This window comes from Ascaphus truei, chromosome 1, assembly GCF_040206685.1.
Source record: "Ascaphus truei isolate aAscTru1 chromosome 1, aAscTru1.hap1, whole genome shotgun sequence".
Classification (NCBI taxonomy): Eukaryota; Metazoa; Chordata; class Amphibia; order Anura; family Ascaphidae; genus Ascaphus; species Ascaphus truei.
In genome coordinates, this window is record NC_134483.1 from 286927726 (window position 1) to 286955035 (window position 27310).

The window sequence follows — 27310 nt, forward strand, 5'->3', positions numbered from 1 at the left end:
GCCACTTGGCTGGCAGAATGCCCTGCTTCTGCACAGACCAGAAAGGCATTGTGATAAGCGTATCCCCGGTATAGTCAGGGGTTAATGGGAGTCGTCCCCGTCCCCCCAGTATACGCCCAGAACCATGGACCCGGTACTTGTGGTTCGGACTGTCTCCAACCAGCCATAATGTTGTGAGAGTGAAATTATGTCTAAGTCCAGCTTTGGTACATTAGAAGCAACTCTGAAACTTAACCTAAGCGTTTTTCGAAGCTACTTTTTGGCTAACTTCTTATAGGAAGGTCAAGGAGCTCTGAAAATGAACGTGCGCGTCTTTCACTCTTCCCGAGGGACTTAGAAGAATTTTGTGATATTTTTTATTAAAATGGTGTATAAGGGTATATAATAAATATATTATATAAATATATTTTATGCACTGTATATGAGCTGGCGATTTCTAAGTCTGTGGTTCCGAGAGGGGGTAATCAGGCTCACTAATAAAGGTCAAGCCACTTGGCTGCCAGAATGCCCTGCTTCAGCACAGACCAGAAATGCATTGTGATAAGCGTATCCCCGGTATAGTCAGGGGTTAATGGGAGTCGTCCCCTTCCCCCAGTATACGCCCAGAACCATGGACCCGGTACTTGTGGTTCGGACTGTCTCCAACCAGCCATAATGTTGTGAGAGTGAAATTATGTCTAAGTCCAGCTTTGGTACATTAGAAGCAACTCTGAAACTTAACCTAAGCGTTTTTCGAAGCTACTTTTTGGCTAACTTCTTATAGGAAGGTCTAGGAGCTCTGAAAATGAACGTGCGCGTCTTTCACTCTTCCCGAGGGACTTAGAAGAATTTTGTGATATTTTTTATTAAAATGGTGTATAAGGGTATATATATAAATATATTATATAAATATATTTTATGCACTGTATATGAGCTGGCGATTTCTAAGTCTGTGGTTCCGAGAGGGGGTAACCAGGCTCACTAATAAAGGTCAAGCCACTTGGTTGCCAGAATGCCCTGCTTCAGCACAGACCAGAAAGGCATTGTGATAAGCGTATCCCCGGTATAGTCAGGGGTTAATGGGAGTCGTCCCCGTCCCCCCAGTATACGGCCAGAACCATGGACCCGGTACTTGTGGTTCGGACTGTCTCCAACCAGCCATAATGTTGTGAGAGTGAAATTATGTCTAAGTCCAGCTTTGGTACATTAGAAGCAACTCTGAAACTTAACCTAAGCGTTTTTCGAAGCTACTTTTTGGCTAACTTCTTATAGGAAGGTCGAGGAGCTCTGAAAATGAACGTGCGCGTCTTTCACTCTTCCCGAGGGACTTAGAAGAATTTTGTGATATTTTGTATTAAAATGGTGTATAAGGGTATATATATAAATATATTATATAAATATATTTTATGCACTGTATATGAGCTGGCGATTTCTAAGTCTGTGGTTCCGAGAGGGGGTAACCAGGCTCACTAATAAAGGTCAAGCCACTTGGCTGCCAGAATGCCCTGCTTCAGCACAGACCAGAAAGGCATTGTGATAAGCGTATCCCCGGTATAGTCAGGGGTTAATGGGAGTAATCCCCGTCCCCCCAGTATACGCCCAGAACCATGGACCCGGTACTTGTGGTTCGGACTGTCTCCAACCAGCCATAATGTTGTGAGAGTGAAATTATGTCTAAGTCCAGCTTTGGTACATTAGAAGCAATTCTGAAACTTAACCTAAGCGTTTTTCGAAGCTACTTTTTGGCTAACTTCTTATAGGAAGGTCAAGGAGCTCTGAAAATGAACGTGCGCGTCTTTCACTCTTCCCGAGGGACTTAGAAGAATTTTGTGATATTTTTTATTAAAATGGTGTATAAGGGTATATATATAAATATATTATATAAATATATTTTATGCACTGTATATGAGCTGGCGATTTCTAAGTCTGTGGTTCCGAGAGGGGGTAACCAGGCTCACTAATAAAGGTCAAGCCACTTGGTTGCCAGAATGCCCTGCTTCAGCACAGACCAGAAAGGCATTGTGATAAGCGTATCCCCGGTATAGTCAGGGGTTAATGGGAGTCGTCCCCGTCCCCCCAGTATACGGCCAGAACCATGGACCCGGTACTTGTGGTTCGGACTGTCTCCAACCAGCCATAATGTTGTGAGAGTGAAATTATGTTTAAGTCCAGCTTTGGTACATTAGAAGCAACTCTGAAACTTAACCTAAGCGTTTTTCGAAGCTACTTTTTGGCTAACTTCTTATAGGAAGGTCGAGGAGCTCTGAAAATGAACGTGCGCGTCTTTCACTCTTCCCGAGGGACTTAGAAGAATTTTGTGATATTTTGTATTAAAATGGTGTATAAGGGTATATATATAAATATATTATATAAATATATTTTATGCACTGTATATGAGCTGGCGATTTCTAAGTCTGTGGTTCCGAGAGGGGGTAACCAGGCTCACTAATAAAGGTCAAGCCACTTGGCTGCCAGAATGCCCTGCTTCAGCACAGACCAGAAAGGCATTGTGATAAGCGTATCCCCGGTATAGTCAGGGGTTAATGGGAGTAATCCCCGTCCCCCCAGTATACGCCCAGAACCATGGACCCGGTACTTGTGGTTCGGACTGTCTCCAACCAGCCATAATGTTGTGAGAGTGAAATTATGTCTAAGTCCAGCTTTGGTACATTAGAAGCAATTCTGAAACTTAACCTAAGCGTTTTTCGAAGCTACTTTTTGGCTAACTTCTTATAGGAAGGCCAAGGAGCTCTGAAAATGAACGTGCGCGTCTTTCACTCTTCCCGAGGGACTTAGAAGAATTTTGTGATATTTTTTATTAAAATGGTGTATAAGGGTATATATATAAATATATTATATAAATATATTTTATGCACTGTATATGAGCTGGCGATTTCTAAGTCTGTGGTTCCGAGAGGGGGTAACCAGGCTCACTTATAAAGGTAAAGCCACTTGGCTGCCAGAATGCCCTGCTTCAGCACAGACCAGAAAGGCATTGTGATAAGCGTATCCCCGATATAGTCAGGGGTTAATGGGAGTCGTCCCCGTCCCCCAGTATACGCCCAGAACCATCGACCCGGTACTTGTGGTTCGGACTGTCTCCAACCAGCCATAATGTTGTGAGAGTGAAATTATGTCTAAGTCCAGCTTTGGTACATTAGAAGCAACTCTGAAACTTAACCTAAGCGTTTTTCGAAGCTACTTTTTGGCTAACTTCTTATAGGAAGGTCTAGGAACGCTGAAAATGAACGTGCGCATCTTTCACTCTTCCCGAGGGACTTAGAAGAATTTTGTGATATTTTTTATTAAAATGGTGTATAAGGGTATATATATAAATATATTTTATGCACTGTATATGAGCTGGCGATTTCTAAGTCTGTGGTTCCGAGAGGGGGTAACCAGGCTCACTAATAAAGGTCAAGCCGCTTGGCTGCCAGAATGCCCTGCTTCAGCACAGACCAGAAAGGCATTGTGATAAGCGTATCCCCGGTATAGTCAGGGGTTAATGGGAGTCGTCCCCGTCCCCCCAGTATACGCCCAGAACCATGGACCCGGTACTTGTGGTTCGGACTGTCTCCAACCAGCCATAATGTTGTGAGAGTGAAATTATGTCTAAGTCCAGCTTTGGTACATTAGAAGCAACTCTGAAACTTAACCTAAGCGTTTTTCGAAGCTACTTTTTGGCTAACTTCTTATAGGAAGGTCAAGGAGCTCTGAAAATGTACGTGCGCGTCTTTCACTCTTCCCGAGGGACTTAGAAGAATTTTGTGATATTTTTTATTAAAATGGTGTATAAGGGTATATAATAAATATATTATATAAATATATTTTATGCACTGTATATGAGCTGGCGATTTCTAAGTCTGTGGTTCCGAGAGGGGGTAACCAGGCTCACTAATAAAGGTCAAGCCACTTGGCTGCCAGAATGCCCTGCTTCAGCACAGACCAGAAATGCATTGTGATAAGCGTATCCCCGGTATAGTCAGGGGTTAATGGGAGTCGTCCCCTTCCCCCAGTATACGCCCAGAACCATGGACCCGGTACTTGTGGTTCGGACTGTCTCCAACCAGCCATAATGTTGTGAGAGTGAAATTATGTCTAAGTCCAGCTTTGGTACATTAGAAGCAACTCTGAAACTTAACCTAAGCGTTTTTCGAATCTACTTTTTGGCTAACTTCTTATAGGAAGGTCTAGGAGCTCTGAAAATGAACGTGCGCGTCTTTCACTCTTCCCGAGGGACTTAGAAGAATTTTGTGATATTTTTTATTAAAATGGTGTATAAGGGTATATAATAAATATATTATATAAATATATTTTATGCACTGTATATGAGCTGGCGATTTCTAAGTCTGTGGTTCCGAGAGGGGGTAACCAGGCTCACTAATAAAGGTCAAGCCACTTGGCTGCCAGAATGCCCTGCTTCAGCACAGACCAGAAATGCATTGTGATAAGCGTATCCCCGGTATAGTCAGGGGTTAATGGGAGTCGTCCCCTTCCCCCAGTATACGCCCAGAACCATGGACCCGGTACTTGTGGTTCGGACTGTCTCCAACCAGCCATAATGTTGTGAGAGTGAAATTATGTCTAAGTCCAGCTTTGGTACATTAGAAGCAACTCTGAAACTTAACCTAAGCGTTTTTCGAAGCTACTTTTTGGCTAACTTCTTATAGGAAGGTCTAGGAGCTCTGAAAATGAACGTGCGCGTCTTTCACTCTTCCCGAGGGACTTAGAAGAATTTTGTGATATTTTTTATTAAAATGGTGTATAAGGGTATATATATAAATATATTATATAAATATATTTTATGCACTGTATATGAGCTGGCGATTTCTAAGTCTGTGGTTCCGAGAGGGGGTAACCAGGCTCACTAATAAAGGTCAAGTCACTTGGTTGCCAGAATGCCCTGCTTCAGCACAGACCAGAAAGGCATTGTGATAAGCGTATCCCCGGTATAGTCAGGGGTTAATGGGAGTCGTCCCCGTCCCCCCAGTATACGGCCAGAACCATGGACCCGGTGCTTGTGGTTCGGACTGTCTCCAACCAGCCATAATGTTGTGAGAGTGAAATTATGTCTAAGTCCAGCTTTGGTACATTAGAAGCAACTCTGAAACTTAACCTAAGCGTTTTTCCAAGCTACTTTTTGGCTAACTTCTTATAGGAAGGTCTAGGAGCTCTGAAAATGAACGTGCGCGTCTTTCACTCTTCCCGAGGGACTTAGAAGAATTTTGTGATATTTTTTATTAAAATGGTGTATAAGGGTATATATATAAATATATTATATAAATATATTTTATGCACTGTATATGAGCTGGCGATTTCTAAGTCTGTGGTTCCGAGAGGGGGTAACCAGGCTCACTAATAAAGGTCAAGCCACTTGGCTGCCAGAATGCTCTGCTTCAGCACAGACCAGAAAGGCATTGTGATAAGCGTATCCCCGATATAGTCAGGGGTTAATGGGAGTCGTCCCCGTCCCCCAGTATACGCCCAGAACCATCGACCCGGTACTTGTGGTTCGGACTGTCTCCAACCAGCCATAATGTTGTGAGAGTGAAATTATGTCTAAGTCCAGCTTTGGTACATTAGAAGCAACTCTGAAACTTAACCTAAGCGTTTTTCCAAGCTACTTTTTGGCTAACTTCTTATAGGAAGGTCTAGGAGCTCTGAAAATGAACGTGCGCGTCTTTCACTCTTCCCGAGGGACTTAGAAGAATTTTGTGATATTTTTTATTAAAATGGTGTATAAGGGTATATATATAAATATATTATATAAATATATTTTATGCACTGTATATGAGCTGGCGATTTCTAAGTCTGTGGTTCCGAGAGGGGGTAACCAGGCTCACTAATAAAGGTCAAGTCACTTGGTTGCCAGAATGCCCTGCTTCAGCACAGACCAGAAAGGCATTGTGATAAGCGTATCCCCGGTATAGTCAGGGGTTAATGGGAGTCGTCCCCGTCCCCCCAGTATACGGCCAGAACCATGGACCCGGTACTTGTGGTTCGGACTGTCTCCAACCAGCCATAATGTTGTGAGAGTGAAATTATGTCTAAGTCCAGCTTTGGTACATTAGAAGCAACTCTGAAACTTAACCTAAGCGTTTTTCCAAGCTACTTTTTGGCTAACTTCTTATAGGAAGGTCTAGGAGATCTGAAAATGAACGTGCGCGTCTTTCACTCTTCCCGAGGGACTTAGAAGAATTTTGTGATATTTTTTATTAAAATGGTGTATAAGGGTATATATATAAATATATTTTATGCACTGTATATGAGCTGGCGATTTCTAAGTCTGTGGTTCCGAGAGGGGGTAACCAGGCTCACTAATAAAGGTCAAGCCACTTGGCTGCCAGAATGCCCTGCTTCAGCACAGACCAGAAAGGCATTGTGATAAGCGTATCCCCGGTATAGTCAGGGGTTAATGGGAGTCGTCCCCGTCCCCCCAGTATACGCCCAGAACCATGGACCCGGTACTTGTGGTTCGGACTGTCTCCAACCAGCCATAATGTTGTGAGAGTGAAATTATGTCTAAGTCCAGCTTTGGTACATTAGAAGCAACTCTGAAACTTAACCTAAGCGTTTTTCGAAGCTACTTTTTGGCTAACTTCTTATAGGAAGGTCTAGGAGCTCTGAAAATGAACGTGCGCGTCTTTCACTCTTCCCGAGGGACTTAGAAGAATTTTGTGATATTTTTTATTAAAATGGTGTATAAGGGTATATATATAAATATATTATATAAATATATTTTATGCACTGTATATGAGCTAGCGATTTCTAAGTCTGTGGTTCCGAGAGGGGGTAACCAGGCTCATTTTTAAAGGTCAAGCCACTTGGCTGCCAGAATGCCCTGCTTCAGCACAGACCAGAAAGGCATTGTGATAAGCGTATCCCCGATATAGTCAGGGGTTAATGGGAGTCGTCCCCGTCCCCCAGTATACGCCCAGAACCAGCGACCCGGTACTTGTGGTTCGGACTGTCTCCAACCAGCCATAATGTTGTGAGAGTGAAATTATGTCTAAGTCCAGCTTTGGTACATTAGAAGCAACTCTGAAACTTAACCTAAGCGTTTTTCGAAGCTACTTTTTGGCTAACTTCTTATAGGAAGGTCTAGGAGCTCTGAAAATGAACGTGCGCGTCTTTCACTCTTCCCGAGGGACTTAGAATAATTTTGTGATATTTTTTATTAAAATGGTGTATAAGGGTATATATATAAATATATTTTATGCACTGTATATGAGCTGGCGATTTCTAAGTCTGTGGTTCCGAGAGGGGGTAACCAGGCTCACTAATAAAGGTCAAGCCACTTGGCTGGCAGAATGCCCTGCTTCTGCACAGACCAGAAAGGCATTGTGATAAGCGTATCCCCGGTATAGTCAGGGGTTAATGGGAGTCGTCCCCGTCCCCCCAGTATACGCCCAGAACCATGGACCCGGTACTTGTGGTTCGGACTGTCTCCAACCAGCCATAATGTTGTGAGAGTGAAATTATGTCTAAGTCCAGCTTTGGTACATTAGAAGCAACTCTGAAACTTAACCTAAGCGTTTTTCGAAGCTACTTTTTGGCTAACTTCTTATAGGAAGGTCAAGGAGCTCTGAAAATGTACGTGCGCGTCTTTCACTCTTCCCGAGGGACTTAGAAGAATTTTGTGATATTTTTTATTAAAATGGTGTATAAGGGTATATAATAAATATATTATATAAATATATTTTATGCACTGTATATGAGCTGGCGATTTCTAAGTCTGTGGTTCCGAGAGGGGGTAATCAGGCTCACTAATAAAGGTCAAGCCACTTGGCTGCCAGAATGCCCTGCTTCAGCACAGACCAGAAATGCATTGTGATAAGCGTATCCCCGGTATAGTCAGGGGTTAATGGGAGTCGTCCCCTTCCCCCAGTATACGCCCAGAACCATGGACCCGGTACTTGTGGTTCGGACTGTCTCCAACCAGCCATAATGTTGTGAGAGTGAAATTATGTCTAAGTCCAGCTTTGGTACATTAGAAGCAACTCTGAAACTTAACCTAAGCGTTTTTCGAAGCTACTTTTTGGCTAACTTCTTATAGGAAGGTCTAGGAGCTCTGAAAATGAACGTGCGCGTCTTTCACTCTTCCCGAGGGACTTAGAAGAATTTTGTGATATTTTTTATTAAAATGGTGTATAAGGGTATATATATAAATATATTATATAAATATATTTTATGCACTGTATATGAGCTGGCGATTTCTAAGTCTGTGGTTCCGAGAGGGGGTAACCAGGCTCACTAATAAAGGTCAAGCCACTTGGTTGCCAGAATGCCCTGCTTCAGCACAGACCAGAAAGGCATTGTGATAAGCGTATCCCCGGTATAGTCAGGGGTTAATGGGAGTCGTCCCCGTCCCCCCAGTATACGGCCAGAACCATGGACCCGGTACTTGTGGTTCGGACTGTCTCCAACCAGCCATAATGTTGTGAGAGTGAAATTATGTTTAAGTCCAGCTTTGGTACATTAGAAGCAACTCTGAAACTTAACCTAAGCGTTTTTCCAAGCTACTTTTTGGCTAACTTCTTATAGGAAGGTCTAGGAGCGCTGAAAATGAACGTGCGCGTCTTTCACTCTTCCCGAGGGACTTAGAAGAATTGTGTGATATTTTTTATTAAAATGGTGTATAAGGGTATATATATAAATATATTATATAAATATATTTTATGCACTGTATATGAGCTGGCGATTTCTAAGTCTGTGGTTCCGAGAGGGGGTAACCAGGCTCACTAATAAAGGTCAAGCCACTTGGCTGCCAGAATGCCCTGCTTCAGCACAGACCAGAAAGGCATTGTGATAAGCGTATCCCCGATATTGTCAGGGGTTAATGGGAGTCGTCCCCGTCCCCCAGTATACGCCCAGAACCATCGACCCGGTACTTGTGGTTCGGACTGTCTCCAACCAGCCATAATGTTGTGAGAGTGAAATTATGTCTAAGTCCAGCTTTGGTACATTAGAAGCAACTCTGAAACTTAACCTAAGCGTTTTTCCAAGCTACTTTTTGGCTAACTTCTTATAGGAAGGTCTAGGAGCTCTGAAAATGAACGTGCGCGTCTTTCACTCTTCCCGAGGGACTTAGAAGAATTTTGTGATATTTTTTATTAAAATGGTGTATAAGGGTATATATATAAATATATTATATAAATATATTTTATGCACTGTATATGAGCTGGCGATTTCTAAGTCTGTGGTTCCGAGAGGGGGTAACCAGGCTCACTAATAAAGGTCAAGTCACTTGGTTGCCAGAATGCCCTGCTTCAGCACAGACCAGAAAGGCATTGTGATAAGCGTATCCCCGGTATAGTCAGGGGTTAATGGGAGTCGTCCCCGTCCCCCCAGTATACGGCCAGAACCATGGACCCGGTACTTGTGGTTCGGACTGTCTCCAACCAGCCATAATGTTGTGAGAGTGAAATTATGTCTAAGTCCAGCTTTGGTACATTAGAAGCAACTCTGAAACTTAACCTAAGCGTTTTTCCAAGATACTTTTTGGCTAACTTCTTATAGGAAGGTCTAGGAGATCTGAAAATGAACGTGCGCGTCTTTCACTCTTCCCGAGGGACTTAGAAGAATTTTGTGATATTTTTTATTAAAATGGTGTATAAGGGTATATATATAAATATATTGTATGCACTGTATATGAGCTGGCGATTTCTAAGTCTGTGGTTCCGAGAGGGGGTAACCAGGCGCACTAATAAAGGTCAAGCCACTTGGCTGCCAGAATGCCCTGCTTCAGCACAGACCAGAAAGGCATTGTGATAAGCGTATCCCCGGTATAGTCAGGGGTTAATGGGAGTCGTCCCCGTCCCCCCAGTATACGGCCAGAACCATGGACCCGGTACTTGTGGTTCGGACTGTCTCCAACCAGCCATAATGTTGTGAGAGTGAAATTATGTCTAAGTCCAGCTTTGGTACATTAGAAGCAACTCTGAAACTTAACCTAAGCGTTTTTCCAAGATACTTTTTGGCTAACTTCTTATAGGAAGGTCTAGGAGATCTGAAAATGAACGTGCGCGTCTTTCACTCTTCCCGAGGGACTTAGAAGAATTTTGTGATATTTTTTATTAAAATGGTGTATAAGGGTATATATATAAATATATTGTATGCACTGTATATGAGCTGGCGATTTCTAAGTCTGTGGTTCCGAGAGGGGGTAACCAGGCGCACTAATAAAGGTCAAGCCACTTGGCTGCCAGAATGCCCTGCTTCAGCACAGACCAGAAAGGCATTGTGATAAGCGTATCCCCGGTATAGTCAGGGGTTAATGGGAGTCGTCCCCGTCCCCCCAGTATACGCCCAGAACCATGGACCCGGTACTTGTGGTTCGGACTGTCTCCAACCAGCCATAATGTTGTGAGAGTGAAATTATGTCTAAGTCCAGCTTTGGTACATTAGAAGCAACTCTGAAACTTAACCTAAGCGTTTTTCGAAGCTACTTTTTGGCTAACTTCTTATAGGAAGGTCTAGGAGCTCTGAAAATGAACGTGCGCGTCTTTCACTCTTCCCGAGGGACTTAGAAGAATTTTGTGATATTTTTTATTAAAATGGTGTATAAGGGTATATATATAAATATATTATATAAATATATTTTATGCACTGTATATGAGCTGGCGATTTCTAAGTCTGTGGTTCCGAGAGGGGGTAACCAGGCTCACTAATAAAGGTCAAGCCACTTGGTTGCCAGAATGCCCTGCTTCAGCACAGACCAGAAAGGCATTGTGATAAGCGTATCCCCGGTATAGTCAGGGGTTAATGGGAGTCGTCCCCGTCCCCCCAGTATACGGCCAGAACCATGGACCCGGTACTTGTGGTTCGGACTGTCTCCAACCAGCCATAATGTTGTGAGAGTGAAATTATGTTTAAGTCCAGCTTTGGTACATTAGAAGCAACTCTGAAACTTAACCTAAGCGTTTTTCCAAGCTACTTTTTGGCTAACTTCTTATAGGAAGGTCTAGGAGCGCTGAAAATGAACGTGCGCGTCTTTCACTCTTCCCGAGGGACTTAGAAGAATTTTGTGATATTTTTTATTAAAATGGTGTATAAGGGTATATATATAAATATATTATATAAATATATTTTATGCACTGTATATGAGCTGGCGATTTCTAAGTCTGTGGTTCCGAGAGGGGGTAACCAGGCTCACTAATAAAGGTCAAGCCACTTGGCTGCCAGAATGCCCTGCTTCAGCACAGACCAGAAAGGCATTGTGATAAGCGTATCCCCGATATAGTCAGGGGTTAATGGGAGTCGTCCCCGTCCCCCAGTATACGCCCAGAACCATCGACCCGGTACTTGTGGTTCGGACTGTCTCCAACCAGCCATAATGTTGTGAGAGTGAAATTATGTCTAAGTCCAGCTTTGGTACATTAGAAGCAACTCTGAAACTTAACCTAAGCGTTTTTCGAAGCTACTTTTTGGCTAACTTCTTATAGGAAGGTCTAGGAGCTCTGAAAATGAACGTGCGCGTCTTTCACTCTTCCCGAGGGACTTAGAAGAATTTTGTGATATTTTTTATTAAAATGGTGTATAAGGGTATATATATAAATATATTATATAAATATATTTTATGCACTGTATATGAGCTGGCGATTTCTAAGTCTGTGGTTCCGAGAGGGGGTAACCAGGCTCACTAATAAAGGTCAAGCCACTTGGTTGCCAGAATGCCCTGCTTCAGCACAGACCAGAAAGGCATTGTGATAAGCGTATCCCCGGTATAGTCAGGGGTTAATGGGAGTCGTCCCCGTCCCCCCAGTATACGGCCAGAACCATGGACCCGGTACTTGTGGTTCGGACTGTCTCCAACCAGCCATAATGTTGTGAGAGTGAAATTATGTTTAAGTCCAGCTTTGGTACATTAGAAGCAACTCTGAAACTTAACCTAAGCGTTTTTCCAAGCTACTTTTTGGCTAACTTCTTATAGGAAGGTCTAGGAGCGCTGAAAATGAACGTGCGCGTCTTTCACTCTTCCCGAGGGACTTAGAAGAATTGTGTGATATTTTTTATTAAAATGGTGTATAAGGGTATATATATAAATATATTATATAAATATATTTTATGCACTGTATATGAGCTGGCGATTTCTAAGTCTGTGGTTCCGAGAGGGGGTAACCAGGCTCACTAATAAAGGTCAAGCCACTTGGCTGCCAGAATGCCCTGCTTCAGCACAGACCAGAAAGGCATTGTGATAAGCGTATCCCCGATATAGTCAGGGGTTAATGGGAGTCGTCCCCGTCCCCCAGTATACGCCCAGAACCATCGACCCGGTACTTGTGGTTCGGACTGTCTCCAACCAGCCATAATGTTGTGAGAGTGAAATTATGTCTAAGTCCAGCTTTGGTACATTAGAAGCAACTCTGAAACTTAACCTAAGCGTTTTTCCAAGCTACTTTTTGGCTAACTTCTTATAGGAAGGTCTAGGAGCTCTGAAAATGAACGTGCGCGTCTTTCACTCTTCCCGAGGGACTTAGAAGAATTTTGTGATATTTTTTATTAAAATGGTGTATAAGGGTATATATATAAATATATTATATAAATATATTTTATGCACTGTATATGAGCTGGCGATTTCTAAGTCTGTGGTTCCGAGAGGGGGTAACCAGGCTCACTAATAAAGGTCAAGTCACTTGGTTGCCAGAATGCCCTGCTTCAGCACAGACCAGAAAGGCATTGTGATAAGCGTATCCCCGGTATAGTCAGGGGTTAATGGGAGTCGTCCCCGTCCCCCCAGTATACGGCCAGAACCATGGACCCGGTACTTGTGGTTCGGACTGTCTCCAACCAGCCATAATGTTGTGAGAGTGAAATTATGTCTAAGTCCAGCTTTGGTACATTAGAAGCAACTCTGAAACTTAACCTAAGCGTTTTTCCAAGCTACTTTTTGGCTAACTTCTTATAGGAAGGTCTAGGAGATCTGAAAATGAACGTGCGCGTCTTTCACTCTTCCCGAGGGACTTAGAAGAATTTTGTGATATTTTTTATTAAAATGGTGTATAAGGGTATATATATAAATATATTGTATGCACTGTATATGAGCTGGCGATTTCTAAGTCTGTGGTTCCGAGAGGGGGTAACCAGGCGCACTAATAAAGGTCAAGCCACTTGGCTGCCAGAATGCCCTGCTTCAGCACAGACCAGAAAGGCATTGTGATAAGCGTATCCCCGGTATAGTCAGGGGTTAATGGGAGTCGTCCCCGTCCCCCCAGTATACGCCCAGAACCATGGACCCGGTACTTGTGGTTCGGACTGTCTCCAACCAGCCATAATGTTGTGAGAGTGAAATTATGTCTAAGTCCAGCTTTGGTACATTAGAAGCAACTCTGAAACTTAACCTAAGCGTTTTTCGAAGCTACTTTTTGGCTAACTTCTTATAGGAAGGTCTAGGAGCTCTGAAAATGAACGTGCGCGTCTTTCACTCTTCCCGAGGGACTTAGAAGAATTTTGTGATATTTTTTATTAAAATGGTGTATAAGGGTATATATATAAATATATTATATAAATATATTTTATGCACTGTATATGAGCTGGCGATTTCTAAGTCTGTGGTTCCGAGAGGGGGTAACCAGGCTCACTAATAAAGGTCAAGCCACTTGGTTGCCAGAATGCCCTGCTTCAGCACAGACCAGAAAGGCATTGTGATAAGCGTATCCCCGGTATAGTCAGGGGTTAATGGGAGTCGTCCCCGTCCCCCCAGTATACGGCCAGAACCATGGACCCGGTACTTGTGGTTCGGACTGTCTCCAACCAGCCATAATGTTGTGAGAGTGAAATTATGTTTAAGTCCAGCTTTGGTACATTAGAAGCAACTCTGAAACTTAACCTAAGCGTTTTTCCAAGCTACTTTTTGGCTAACTTCTTATAGGAAGGTCTAGGAGCGCTGAAAATGAACGTGCGCGTCTTTCACTCTTCCCGAGGGACTTAGAAGAATTTTGTGATATTTTTTATTAAAATGGTGTATAAGGGTATATATATAAATATATTATATAAATATATTTTATGCACTGTATATGAGCTGGCGATTTCTAAGTCTGTGGTTCCGAGAGGGGGTAACCAGGCTCACTAATAAAGGTCAAGCCACTTGGCTGCCAGAATGCCCTGCTTCAGCACAGACCAGAAAGGCATTGTGATAAGCGTATCCCCGATATAGTCAGGGGTTAATGGGAGTCGTCCCCGTCCCCCAGTATACGCCCAGAACCATCGACCCGGTACTTGTGGTTCGGACTGTCTCCAACCAGCCATAATGTTGTGAGAGTGAAATTATGTCTAAGTCCAGCTTTGGTACATTAGAAGCAACTCTGAAACTTAACCTAAGCGTTTTTCCAAGCTACTTTTTGGCTAACTTCTTATAGGAAGGTCTAGGAGCTCTGAAAATGAACGTGCGCGTCTTTCACTCTTCCCGAGGGACTTAGAAGAATTTTGTGATATTTTTTATTAAAATGGTGTATAAGGGTATATATATAAATATATTATATAAATATATTTTATGCACTGTATATGAGCTGGCGATTTCTAAGTCTGTGGTTCCGAGAGGGGGTAACCAGGCTCACTAATAAAGGTCAAGTCACTTGGTTGCCAGAATGCCCTGCTTCAGCACAGACCAGAAAGGCATTGTGATAAGCGTATCCCCGGTATAGTCAGGGGTTAATGGGAGTCGTCCCCGTCCCCCCAGTATACGGCCAGAACCATGGACCCGGTACTTGTGGTTCGGACTGTCTCCAACCAGCCATAATGTTGTGAGAGTGAAATTATGTCTAAGTCCAGCTTTGGTACATTAGAAGCAACTCTGAAACTTAACCTAAGCGTTTTTCCAAGCTACTTTTTGGCTAACTTCTTATAGGAAGGTCTAGGAGATCTGAAAATGAACGTGCGCGTCTTTCACTCTTCCCGAGGGACTTAGAAGAATTTTGTGATATTTTTTATTAAAATGGTGTATAAGGGTATATATATAAATATATTTTATGCACTGTATATGAGCTGGCGATTTCTAAGTCTGTGGTTCCGAGAGGGGGTAACCAGGCGCACTAATAAAGGTCAAGCCACTTGGCTGCCAGAATGCCCTGCTTCAGCACAGACCAGAAAGGCATTGTGATAAGCGTATCCCCGGTATAGTCAGGGGTTAATGGGAGTCGTCCCCGTCCCCCCAGTATACGCCCAGAACCATGGACCCGGTACTTGTGGTTCGGACTGTCTCCAACCAGCCATAATGTTGTGAGAGTGAAATTATGTCTAAGTCCAGCTTTGGTACATTAGAAGCAACTCTGAAACTTAACCTAAGCGTTTTTCGAAGCTACTTTTTGGCTAACTTCTTATAGGAAGGTCTAGGAGCTCTGAAAATGAACGTGCGCGTCTTTCACTCTTCCCGAGGGACTTAGAAGAATTTTGTGATATTTTTTATTAAAATGGTGTATAAGGGTATATATATAAATATATTATATAAATATATTTTATGCACTGTATATGAGCTAGCGATTTCTAAGTCTGTGGTTCCGAGAGGGGGTAACCAGGCTCACTTATAAAGGTCAAGCCACTTGGCTGCCAGAATGCCCTGCTTCAGCACAGACCAGAAAGGCATTGTGATAAGCGTATCCCCGATATAGTCAGGGGTTAATGGGAGTCGTCCCCGTCCCCCAGTATACGCCCAGAACCATCGACCCGGTACTTGTGGTTCGGACTGTCTCCAACCAGCCATAATGTTGTGAGAGTGAAATTATGTCTAAGTCCAGCTTTGGTACATTAGAAGAAACTCTGAAACTTAACCTAAGCGTTTTTCGAAGCTACTTTTTGGCTAACTTCTTATAGGAAGGTCTAGGAACGCTGAAAATGAACGAGCGCATCTTTCACTCTTCCCGAGGGACTTAGAAGAATTTTGTGATATTTTTTATTAAAATGGTGTATAAGGGTATATATATAAAAATATTTTATGCACTGTATATGAGCTGGCGATTTCTAAGTCTGTGGTTCCGAGAGGGGGTAACCAGGCTCACTAATAAAGGTCAAGCCACTTGGCTGGCAGATTGCCCTGCTTCTGCACAGACCAGAAAGGCATTGTGATAAGCGTATCCCCGGTATAGTCAGGGGTTAATGGGAGTCGTCCCCGTCCCCCCAGTATACGCCCAGAACCATGGACCCGGTACTTGTGGTTCGGACTGTCTCCAACCAGCCATAATGTTGTTAGAGCGAAATTATGTCTAAGTCCAGCTTTGGTACATTAGAAGCAACTCTGAAACTTAACCTAAGCGTTTTTCGAAGCTACTTTTTGGCTAACTTCTTATAGGAAGGTCAAGGAGCTCTGAAAATGAACGTGCGCGTCTTTCACTTTTCCCGAGGGACTTAGAAGAATTTTGTGATATTTTTTATTAAAATGGTGTATAAGGGTATATAATAAATATATTATATAAATATATTTTATGCACTGTATATGAGCTGGCGATTTCTAAGTCTGTGGTTCCGAGAGGGGGTAATCAGGCTCACTAATAAAGGTCAAGCCACTTGGCTGCCAGAATGCCCTGCTTCAGCACAGACCAGAAATGCATTGTGATAAGCGTATCCCCGGTATAGTCAGGGGTTAATGGGAGTCGTCCCCTTCCCCCAGTATACGCCCAGAACCATGGACCCGGTACTTGTGGTTCGGACTGTCTCCAACCAGCCATAATGTTGTGAGAGTGAAATTATGTCTAAGTCCAGCTTTGGTACATTAGAAGCAACTCTGAAACTTAACCTAAGCGTTTTTCGAAGCTACTTTTTGGCTAACTTCTTATAGGAAGGTCTAGGAGCTCTGAAAATGAACGTGCGCGTCTTTCACTCTTCCCGAGGGACTTAGAAGAATTTTGTGATATTTTTTATTAAAATGGTGTATAAGGGTATATATATAAATATATTATATAAATATATTTTATGCACTGTATATGAGCTGGCGATTTCTAAGTCTGTGGTTCCGAGAGGGGGTAACCAGGCTCACTAATAAAGGTCAAGCCACTTGGTTGCCAGAATGCCCTGCTTCAGCACAGACCAGAAAGGCATTGTGATAAGCGTATCCCCGGTATAGTCAGGGGTTAATGGGAGTCGTCCCCGTCCCCCCAGTATACGGCCAGAACCATGGACCCGGTACTTGTGGTTCGGACTGTCTCCAACCAGCCATAATGTTGTGAGAGTGAAATTATGTCTAAGTCCAGCTTTGGTACATTAGAAGCAACTCTGAAACTTAACCTAAGCGTTTTTCCAAGCTACTTTTTGGCTAACTTCTTATAGGAAGGTCTAGGAGCTCTGAAAATGAACGTGCGCGTCTTTCACTCTTCCCGAGGGACTTAGAAGAATTTTGTGATATTTTTTATTAAAATGGTGTATAAGGGTATATATATAAATATATTATATAAATATATTTTATGCACTGTATATGAGCTGGCGATTTCTAAGTCTGTGGTTCCGAGAGGGGGTAACCAGGCTCACTAATAAAGGTCAAGCCACTTGGCTGCCAGAATGCCCTGCTTCAGCACAGACCAGAAAGGCATTGTGATAAGCGTATCCCCGATATAGTCAGGGGTTAATGGGAGTCGTCCCCGTCCCCCAGTATACGCCCAGAACCATCGACCCGGTACTTGTGGTTCGGACTGTCTCCAACCAGCCATAATGTTGTGAGAGTGAAATTATGTCTAAGTCCAGCTTTGGTACATTAGAAGCAACTCTGAAACTTAACCTAAGCGTTTTTCCAAGCTACTTTTTGGCTAACTTCTTATAGGAAGGTCTAGGAGCTCTGAAAATGAACGTGCGCGTCTTTCACTCTTCCCGAGGGACTTAGAAGAATTTTGTGATATTTTTTATTAAAATGGTGTATAAGGGTATATATATATAAATATATTATATAAATATATTTTATGCACTGTATATGAGCTGGCGATTTCTAAGTCTGTGGTTCCGAGAGGGGGTAACCAGGCTCACTAATAAAGGTCAAGCCACTTGGCTGCCAGAATGCCCTGCTTCAGCACAGACCAGAAATGCATTGTGATAAGCGTATCCCCGGTATAGTCAGGGGTTAATGGGAGTCGTCCCCTTCCCCCAGTATACGCCCAGAACCATGGACCCGGTACTTGTGGTTCGGACTGTCTCCAACCAGCCATAATGTTGTGAGAGTGAAATTATGTCTAAGTCCAGCTTTGGTACATTAGAAGCAACTCTGAAACTTAACCTACAGTAAGCGTTTTTCCAAGCTACTTTTTGGCTAACTTCTTATAGGAAGGTCTAGGAGCTCTGAAAATGAACGTGCGCGTCTTTCACTCTTCCCGAGGGACTTAGAAGAATTTTGTGATATTTTTTATTAAAATGGTGTATAAGGGTATATATATAAATATATTATATAAATATATTTTATGCACTGTATATGAGCTGGCGATTTCTAAGTCTGTGGTTCCGAGAGGGGGTAACCAGGCTCACTAATAAAGGTCAAGCCACTGGGTTGCCAGAATGCCCTGCTTCAGCACAGACCAGAAAGGCATTGTGATAAGCGTATCCCCGGTATAGTCAGGGGTTAATGGGAGTCGTCCCCGTCCCCCCAGTATACGGCCAGAACCATGGACCCGGTACTTGTGGTTCGGACTGTCTCCAACCAGCCATAATGTTGTGAGAGTGAAATTATGTCTAAGTCCAGCTTTGGTACATTAGAAGCAACTCTGAAACTTAACCTAAGCGTTTTTCGAAGCTACTTTTTGGCTAACTTCTTATAGGAAGGTCTAGGAGCTCTGAAAATGAACGTGCGCGTCTTTCACTCTTCCCGAGGGACTTAGAAGAATTTTGTGATATTTTTTATTAAAATGGTGTATAAGGGTATATATATAAATATATTATATAAATATATTTTATGCACTGTATATGAGCTGGCGATTTCTAAGTCTGTGGTTCCGAGAGGGGGTAACCAGGCTCACTAATAAAGGTCAAGCCACTTGGCTGCCAGAATGCCCTGCTTCAGCACAGACCAGAAAGGCATTGTGATAAGCGTATCCCCGATATAGTCAGGGGTTAATGGGAGTCGTCCCCGTCCCCCAGTATACGCCCAGAACCATCGACCCGGTACTTGTGGTTCGGACTGTCTCCAACCAGCCATAATGTTGTGAGAGTGAAATTATGTCTAAGTCCAGCTTTGGTACATTAGAAGCAACTCTGAAACTTAACCTAAGCGTTTTTCGAAGCTACTTTTTGGCTAACTTCTTATAGGAAGGTCTAGGAACGCTGAAAATGAACGTGCGCATCTTTCACTCTTCCCGAGGGACTTAGAAGAATTTTGTGATATTTTTTATTAAAATGGTGTATAAGGGTATATATATAAATATATTTTATGCACTGTACATGAGCTGGCGATTTCTAAGTCTGTGGTTCCGAGAGGGGGTAACCAGGCGCACTAATAAAGGTCAAGCCACTTGGCTGCCAGAATGCCCTGCTTCAGCACAGACCAGAAAGGCATTGTGATAAGCGTATCCCCGGTATAGTCAGGGGTTAATGGGAGTCGTCCCCGTCCCCCCAGTATACGCCCAGAACCATGGACCCGGTACTTGTGGTTCGGACTGTCTCCAACCAGCCATAATGTTGTGAGAGTGAAATTATGTCTAAGTCCAGCTTTGGTACATTAGAAGCAACTCTGAAACTTAACCTAAGCGTTTTTCGAAGCTACTTTTTGGCTAACTTCTTATAGGAAGGTCTAGGAGCTCTGAAAATGAACGTGCGCGTCTTTCACTCTTCCCGAGGGACTTAGAAGAATTTTGTGATATTTTTTATTAAAATGGTGTATAAGGTTATATATATAAATATATTATATAAATATATTTTATGCACTGTATATGAGCTAGCGATTTCTAAGTCTGTGGTTCCGAGAGGGGGTAACCAGGCTCACTTATAAAGGTCAAGCCACTTGGCTGCCAGAATGCCCTGCTTCAGCACAGACCAGAAAGGCATTGTGATAAGCGTATCCCCGATATAGTCAGGGGTTAATGGGAGTCGTCCCCGTCCCCCAGTATACGCCCAGAACCATGGACCCGGTACTTGTGGTTCGGACTGTCTCCAACCAGCCATAATGTTGTGAGAGTGAAATTATGTCTAAGTCCAGCTTTGGTACATTAGAAGCAACTCTGAAACTTAACCTAAGCGTTTTTCGAAGCTACTTTTTGGCTAACTTCTTATAGGAAGGTCTAGGAGCTCTGAAAATGAACGTGCGCGTCTTTCACTCTTCCCGAGGGACTTAGAAGAATTTTGTGATATTTTTTATTAAAATGGTGTATAAGGGTTTTATATAAATATATTATATAAATATATTTTATGCACTGTATATGAGCTGGCGATTTCTAAGTCTGTGGTTCCGAGAGGGGGTAACCAGGCTCACTAATAAAGGTCAAGCCACTTGGTTGCCAGAATGCCCTGCTTCAGCACAGACCAGAAAGGCATTGTGATAAGCGTATCCCCGGTATAGTCAGGGGTTAATGGGAGTCGTCCCCGTCCCCCCAGTATACGGCCAGAACCATGGACCCGGTACTTGTGGTTCGGACTGTCTCCAACCAGCCATAATGTTGTGAGAGTGAAATTATGTCTAAGTCCAGCTTTGGTACATTAGAAGCAACTCTGAAACTTAACCTAAGCGTTTTTCCAAGCTACTTTTTGGCTAACTTCTTATTGGAAGGTCTAGGAGCTCTGAAAATGAACGTGCGCGTCTTTCACTCTTCCCGAGGGACTTAGAAGAATTTTGTGATATTTTTTATTAAAATGGTGTATAAGGGTATATATATAAATATATTATATAAATATATTTTATGCACTGTATATGAGCTGGCGATTTCTAAGTCTGTGGTTCCGAGAGGGGGTAACCAGGCTCACTAATAAAGGTCAAGCCACTTGGCTGCCAGAATGCCCTGCTTCAGCACAGACCAGAAAGGCATTGTGATAAGCGTATCCCCGATATAGTCAGGGGTTAATGGGAGTCGTCCCCGTCCCCCAGTATACGCCCAGAACCATCGACCCGGTACTTGTGGTTCGGACTGTCTCCAACCAGCCATAATGTTGTGAGAGTGAAATTATGTCTAAGTCCAGCTTTGGTACATTAGAAGCAACTCTGAAACTTAACCTAAGCGTTTTTCCAAGCTACTTTTTGGCTAACTTCTTATAGGAAGGTCTAGGAGCTCTGAAAATGAACGTGCGCGTCTTTCACTCTTCCCGAGGGACTTAGAAGAATTTTGTGATATTTTTTATTAAAATGGTGTATAAGGGTATATATATAAATATATTATATAAATATATTTTATGCACTGTATATGAGCTGGCGATTTCTAAGTCTGTGGTTCCGAGAGGGGGTAACCAGGCTCACTAATAAAGGTCAAGCCACTTGGCTGCCAGAATGCCCTGCTTCAGCACAGACCAGAAATGCATTGTGATAAGCGTATCCCCGGTATAGTCAGGGGTTAATGGGAGTCGTCCCCTTCCCCCAGTATACGCCCAGAACCATGGACCCGGTACTTGTGGTTCGGACTGTCTCCAACCAGCCATAATGTTGTGAGAGTGAAATTATGTCTAAGTCCAGCTTTGGTACATTAGAAGCAACTCTGAAACTTAACCTAAGCGTTTTTCGAAGCTACTTTTTGGCTAACTTCTTATAGGAAGGTCTAGGAGCTCTGAAAATGAACGTGCGCGTCTTTCACTCTTCCCGAGGGACTTAGAAGAATTTTGTGATATTTTTTATTAAAATGGTGTATAAGGGTATATATATAAATATATTATATAAATATATTTTATGCACTGTATATGAGCTGGCGATTTCTAAGTCTGTGGTTCCGAGAGGGGGTAACCAGGCTCACTAATAAAGGTCAAGCCACTGGGTTGCCAGAATGCCCTGCTTCAGCACAGACCAGAAAGGCATTGTGATAAGCGTATCCCCGGTATAGTCAGGGGTTAATGGGAGTCGTCCCCGTCCCCCCAGTATACGGCCAGAACCATGGACCCGGTACTTGTGGTTCGGACTGTCTCCAACCAGCCATAATGTTGTGAGAGTGAAATTATGTCTAAGTCCAGCTTTGGTACATTAGAAGCAACTCTGAAACTTAACCTAAGCGTTTTTCGAAGCTACTTTTTGGCTAACTTCTTATAGGAAGGTCTAGGAGCTCTGAAAATGAACGTGCGCGTCTTTCACTCTTCCCGAGGGACTTAGAAGAATTTTGTGATATTTTTTATTAAAATGGTGTATAAGGGTATATATATAAATATATTATATAAATATATTTTATGCACTGTATATGAGCTACTGTAGCGATTTATAAGTCTGTGGTACCGAGAGGGGGTAACCAGGCTCACTTATAAAGGTCAAGCCACTTGGCTGCCAGAATGCCCTGCTTCAGCACAGACCAGAAAGGCATTGTGATAAGCGTATCCCCGATATAGTCAGGGGTTAATGGGAGTCGTCCCCGTCCCCCAGTATACGCCCAGAACCATCGACCCGGTACTTGTGGTTCGGACTGTCTCCAACCAGCCATAATGTTGTGAGAGTGAAATTATGTCTAAGTCCAGCTTTGGTACATTAGAAGCAACTCTGAAACTTAACCTAAGCGTTTTTCGAAGCTACTTTTTGGCTAACTTCTTATAGGAAGGTCTAGGAACGCTGAAAATGAACGTACGCATCTTTCACTCTTCCCGAGGGACTTAGAAGAATTTTGTGATATTTTTTATTAAAATGGTGTATAAGGGTATATATATAAATATATTATATAAATATATTTTATGCACTGTATATGAGCTGGCGATTTCTAAGTCTGTGGTTCCGAGAGGGGGTAACCAGGCTCACTAATAAAGGTCAAGCCACTTGGCTGCCAGAATGCCCTGCTTCAGCACAGACCAGAAATGCATTGTGATAAGCGTATCCCCGGTATAGTCAGGGGTTAATGGGAGTCGTCCCCTTCCCCCAGTATACGCCCAGAACCATGGACCCGGTACTTGTGGTTCGGACTGTCTCCAACCAGCCATAATGTTGTGAGAGTGAAATTATGTCTAAGTCCAGCTTTGGTACATTAGAAGCAACTCTGAAACTTAACCTAAGCGTTTTTCGAAGCTACTTTTTGGCTAACTTCTTATAGGAAGGTCTAGGAGCTCTGAAAATGAACTTGCGCGTCTTTCACTCTTCCCTAGGGACTTAGAAGAATTTTGTGATATTTTTTATTAAAATGGTGTATAAGGGTATATATATAAATATATTATATAAATATATTTTATGCACTGTATATGAGCTGGCGATTTCTAAGTCTGTGGTTCCGAGAGGGGGTAACCAGGCTCACTAATAAAGGTCAAGCCACTTGGTCGCCAGAATGCCCTGCTTCAGCACAGACCAGAAAGGCATTGTGATAAGCGTATCCCCGGTATAGTCAGGGGTTAATGGGAGTCGTCCCCGTCCCCCCAGTATACGGCCAGAACCATGGACCCGGTACTTGTGGTTCGGACTGTCTCCAACCAGCCATAATGTTGTGAGAGTGAAATTATGTCTAAGTCCAGCTTTGGTACATTAGAAGCAACTCTGAAACTTAACCTAAGCGTTTTTCCAAGCTACTTTTTGGCTAACTTCTTATAGGAAGGTCTAGGAGCTCTGAAAATGAACGTGCGCGTCTTTCACTCTTCCCGAGGGACTTAGAAGAATTTTGTGATATTTTTTATTAAAATGGTGTATAAGGTTATATATATAAATATATTATATAAATATATTTTATGCACTGTATATGAGCTAGCGATTTCTAAGTCTGTGGTTCCGAGAGGGGGTAATCAGGCTCACTTATAAAGGTCAAGCCACTTGGCTGCCAGAATGCCCTGCTTCAGCACAGACCAGAAAGGCATTGTGATAAGCGTATCCCCGATATAGTCAGGGGTTAATGGGAGTCGTCCCCGTCCCCCAGTATACGCCCAGAACCATGGACCCGGTACTTGTGGTTCGGACTGTCTCCAACCAGCCATAATGTTGTGAGAGTGAAATTATGTCTAAGTCCAGCTTTGGTACATTAGAAGCAACTCTGAAACTTAACCTAAGCGTTTTTCGAAGCTACTTTTTGGCTAACTTCTTATAGGAAGGTCTAGGAGCTCTGAAAATGAACGTGCGCGTCTTTCACTCTTCCCGAGGGACTTAGAAGAATTTTGTGATATTTTTTATTAAAATGGTGTATAAGGGTTTTATATAAATATATTATATAAATATATTTTATGCACTGTATATGAGCTGGCGATTTCTAAGTCTGTGGTTCCGAGAGGGGGTAACCAGGCTCACTAATAAAGGTCAAGCCACTTGGTTGCCAGAATGCCCTGCTTCAGCACAGACCAGAAAGGCATTGTGATAAGCGTATCCCCGGTATAGTCAGGGGTTAATGGGAGTCGTCCCCGTCCCCCCAGTATACGGCCAGAACCATGGACCCGGTACTTGTGGTTCGGACTGTCTCCAACCAGCCATAATGTTGTGAGAGTGAAATTATGTCTAAGTCCAGCTTTGGTACATTAGAAGCAACTCTGAAACTTAACCTAAGCGTTTTTCCAAGCTACTTTTTGGCTAACTTCTTATTGGAAGGTCTAGGAGCTCTGAAAATGAACGTGCGCGTCTTTCACTCTTCCCGAGGGACTTAGAAGAATTTTGTGATATTTTTTATTAAAATGGTGTATAAGGGTATATATATAAATATATTATATAAATATATTTTATGCACTGTATATGAGCTGGCGATTTCTAAGTCTGTGGTTCCGAGAGGGGGTAACCAGGCTCACTAATAAAGGTCAAGCCACTTGGCTGCCAGAATGCCCTGCTTCAGCACAGACCAGAAAGGCATTGTGATAAGCGTATCCCCGATATAGTCAGGGGTTAATGGGAGTCGTCCCCGTCCCCCAGTATACGCCCAGAACCATCGACCCGGTACTTGTGGTTCGGACTGTCTCCAACCAGCCATAATGTTGTGAGAGTGAAATTATGTCTAAGTCCAGCTTTGGTACATTAGAAGCAACTCTGAAACTTAACCTAAGCGTTTTTCCAAGCTACTTTTTGGCTAACTTCTTATAGGAAGGTCTAGGAGCTCTGAAAATGAACGTGCGCGTCTTTCACTCTTCCCGAGGGACTTAGAAGAATTTTGTGATATTTTTTATTAAAATGGTGTATAAGGGTATATATATAAATATATTATATAAATATATTTTATGCACTGTATATGAGCTGGCGATTTCTAAGTCTGTGGTTCCGAGAGGGGGTAACCAGGCTCACTAATAAAGGTCAAGCCACTTGGCTGCCAGAATGCCCTGCTTCAGCACAGACCAGAAATGCATTGTGATAAGCGTATCCCCGGTATAGTCAGGGGTTAATGGGAGTCGTCCCCTTCCCCCAGTATACGCCCAGAACCATGGACCCGGTACTTGTGGTTCGGACTGTCTCCAACCAGCCATAATGTTGTGAGAGTGAAATTATGTCTAAGTCCAGCTTTGGTACATTAGAAGCAACTCTGAAACTTAACCTAAGCGTTTTTCGAAGCTACTTTTTGGCTAACTTCTTATAGGAAGGTCTAGGAGCTCTGAAAATGAACGTGCGCGTCTTTCACTCTTCCCGAGGGACTTAGAAGAATTTTGTGATATTTTTTATTAAAATGGTGTATAAGGGTATATATATAAATATATTATATAAATATATTTTATGCACTGTATATGAGCTGGCGATTTCTAAGTCTGTGGTTCCGAGAGGGGGTAACCAGGCTCACTAATAAAGGTCAAGCCACTGGGTTGCCAGAATGCCCTGCTTCAGCACAGACCAGAAAGGCATTGTGATAAGCGTATCCCCGGTATAGTCAGGGGTTAATGGGAGTCGTCCCCGTCCCCCCAGTATACGGCCAGAACCATGGACCCGGTACTTGTGGTTCGGACTGTCTCCAACCAGCCATAATGTTGTGAGAGTGAAATTATGTCTAAGTCCAGCTTTGGTACATTAGAAGCAACTCTGAAACTTAACCTAAGCGTTTTTCGAAGCTACTTTTTGGCTAACTTCTTATAGGAAGGTCTAGGAGCTCTGAAAATGAACGTGCGCGTCTTTCACTCTTCCCGAGGGACTTAGAAGAATTTTGTGATATTTTTTATTAAAATGGTGTATAAGGGTATATATATAAATATATTATATAAATATATTTTATGCACTGTATATGAGCTGGCGATTTCTAAGTCTGTGGTTCCGAGAGGGGGTAACCAGGCTCACTAATAAAGGTCAAGCCACTTGGCTGCCAGAATGCCCTGCTTCAGCACAGACCAGAAAGGCATTGTGATAAGCGTATCCCCGATATAGTCAGGGGTTAATGGGAGTCGTCCCCGTCCCCCAGTATACGCCCAGAACCATCGACCCGGTACTTGTGGTTCGGACTGTCTCCAACCAGCCATAATGTTGTGAGAGTGAAATTATGTCTAAGTCCAGCTTTGGTACATTAGAAGCAACTCTGAAACTTAACCTAAGCGTTTTTCGAAGCTACTTTTTGGCTAACTTCTTATAGGAAGGTCTAGGAACGCTGAAAATGAACGTGCGCATCTTTCACTCTTCCCGAGGGACTTAGAAGAATTTTGTGATATTTTTTATTAAAATGGTGTATAAGGGTATATATATAAATATATTTTATGCACTGTATATGAGCTGGCGATTTCTAAGTCTGTGGTTCCGAGAGGGGGTAACCAGGCGCACTAATAAAGGTCAAGCCACTTGGCTGCCAGAATGCCCTGCTTCAGCACAGACCAGAAAGGCATTGTGATAAGCGTATCCCCGGTATAGTCAGGGGTTAATGGGAGTCGTCCCCGTCCCCCCAGTATACGCCCAGAACCATGGACCCGGTACTTGTGGTTCGGACTGTCTCCAACCAGCCATAATGTTGTGAGAGTGAAATTATGTCTAAGTCCAGCTTTGGTACATTAGAAGCAACTCTGAAACTTAACCTAAGCGTTTTTCGAAGCTACTTTTTGGCTAACTTCTTATAGGAAGGTCTAGGAGCTCTGAAAATGAACGTGCGCGTCTTTCACTCTTCCCGAGGGACTTAGAAGAATTTTGTGATATTTTTTATTAAAATGGTGTATAAGGGTATATATATAAATATATTATATAAATATATTTTATGCACTGTATATGAGCTACTGTAGCGATTTATAAGTCTGTGGTACCGAGAGGGGGTAACCAGGCTCACTTATAAAGGTCAAGCCACTTGGCTGCCAGAATGCCCTGCTTCAGCACAGACCAGAAAGGCATTGTGATAAGCGTATCCCCGATATAGTCAGGGGTTAATGGGAGTCGTCCCCGTCCCCCAGTATACGCCCAGAACCATCG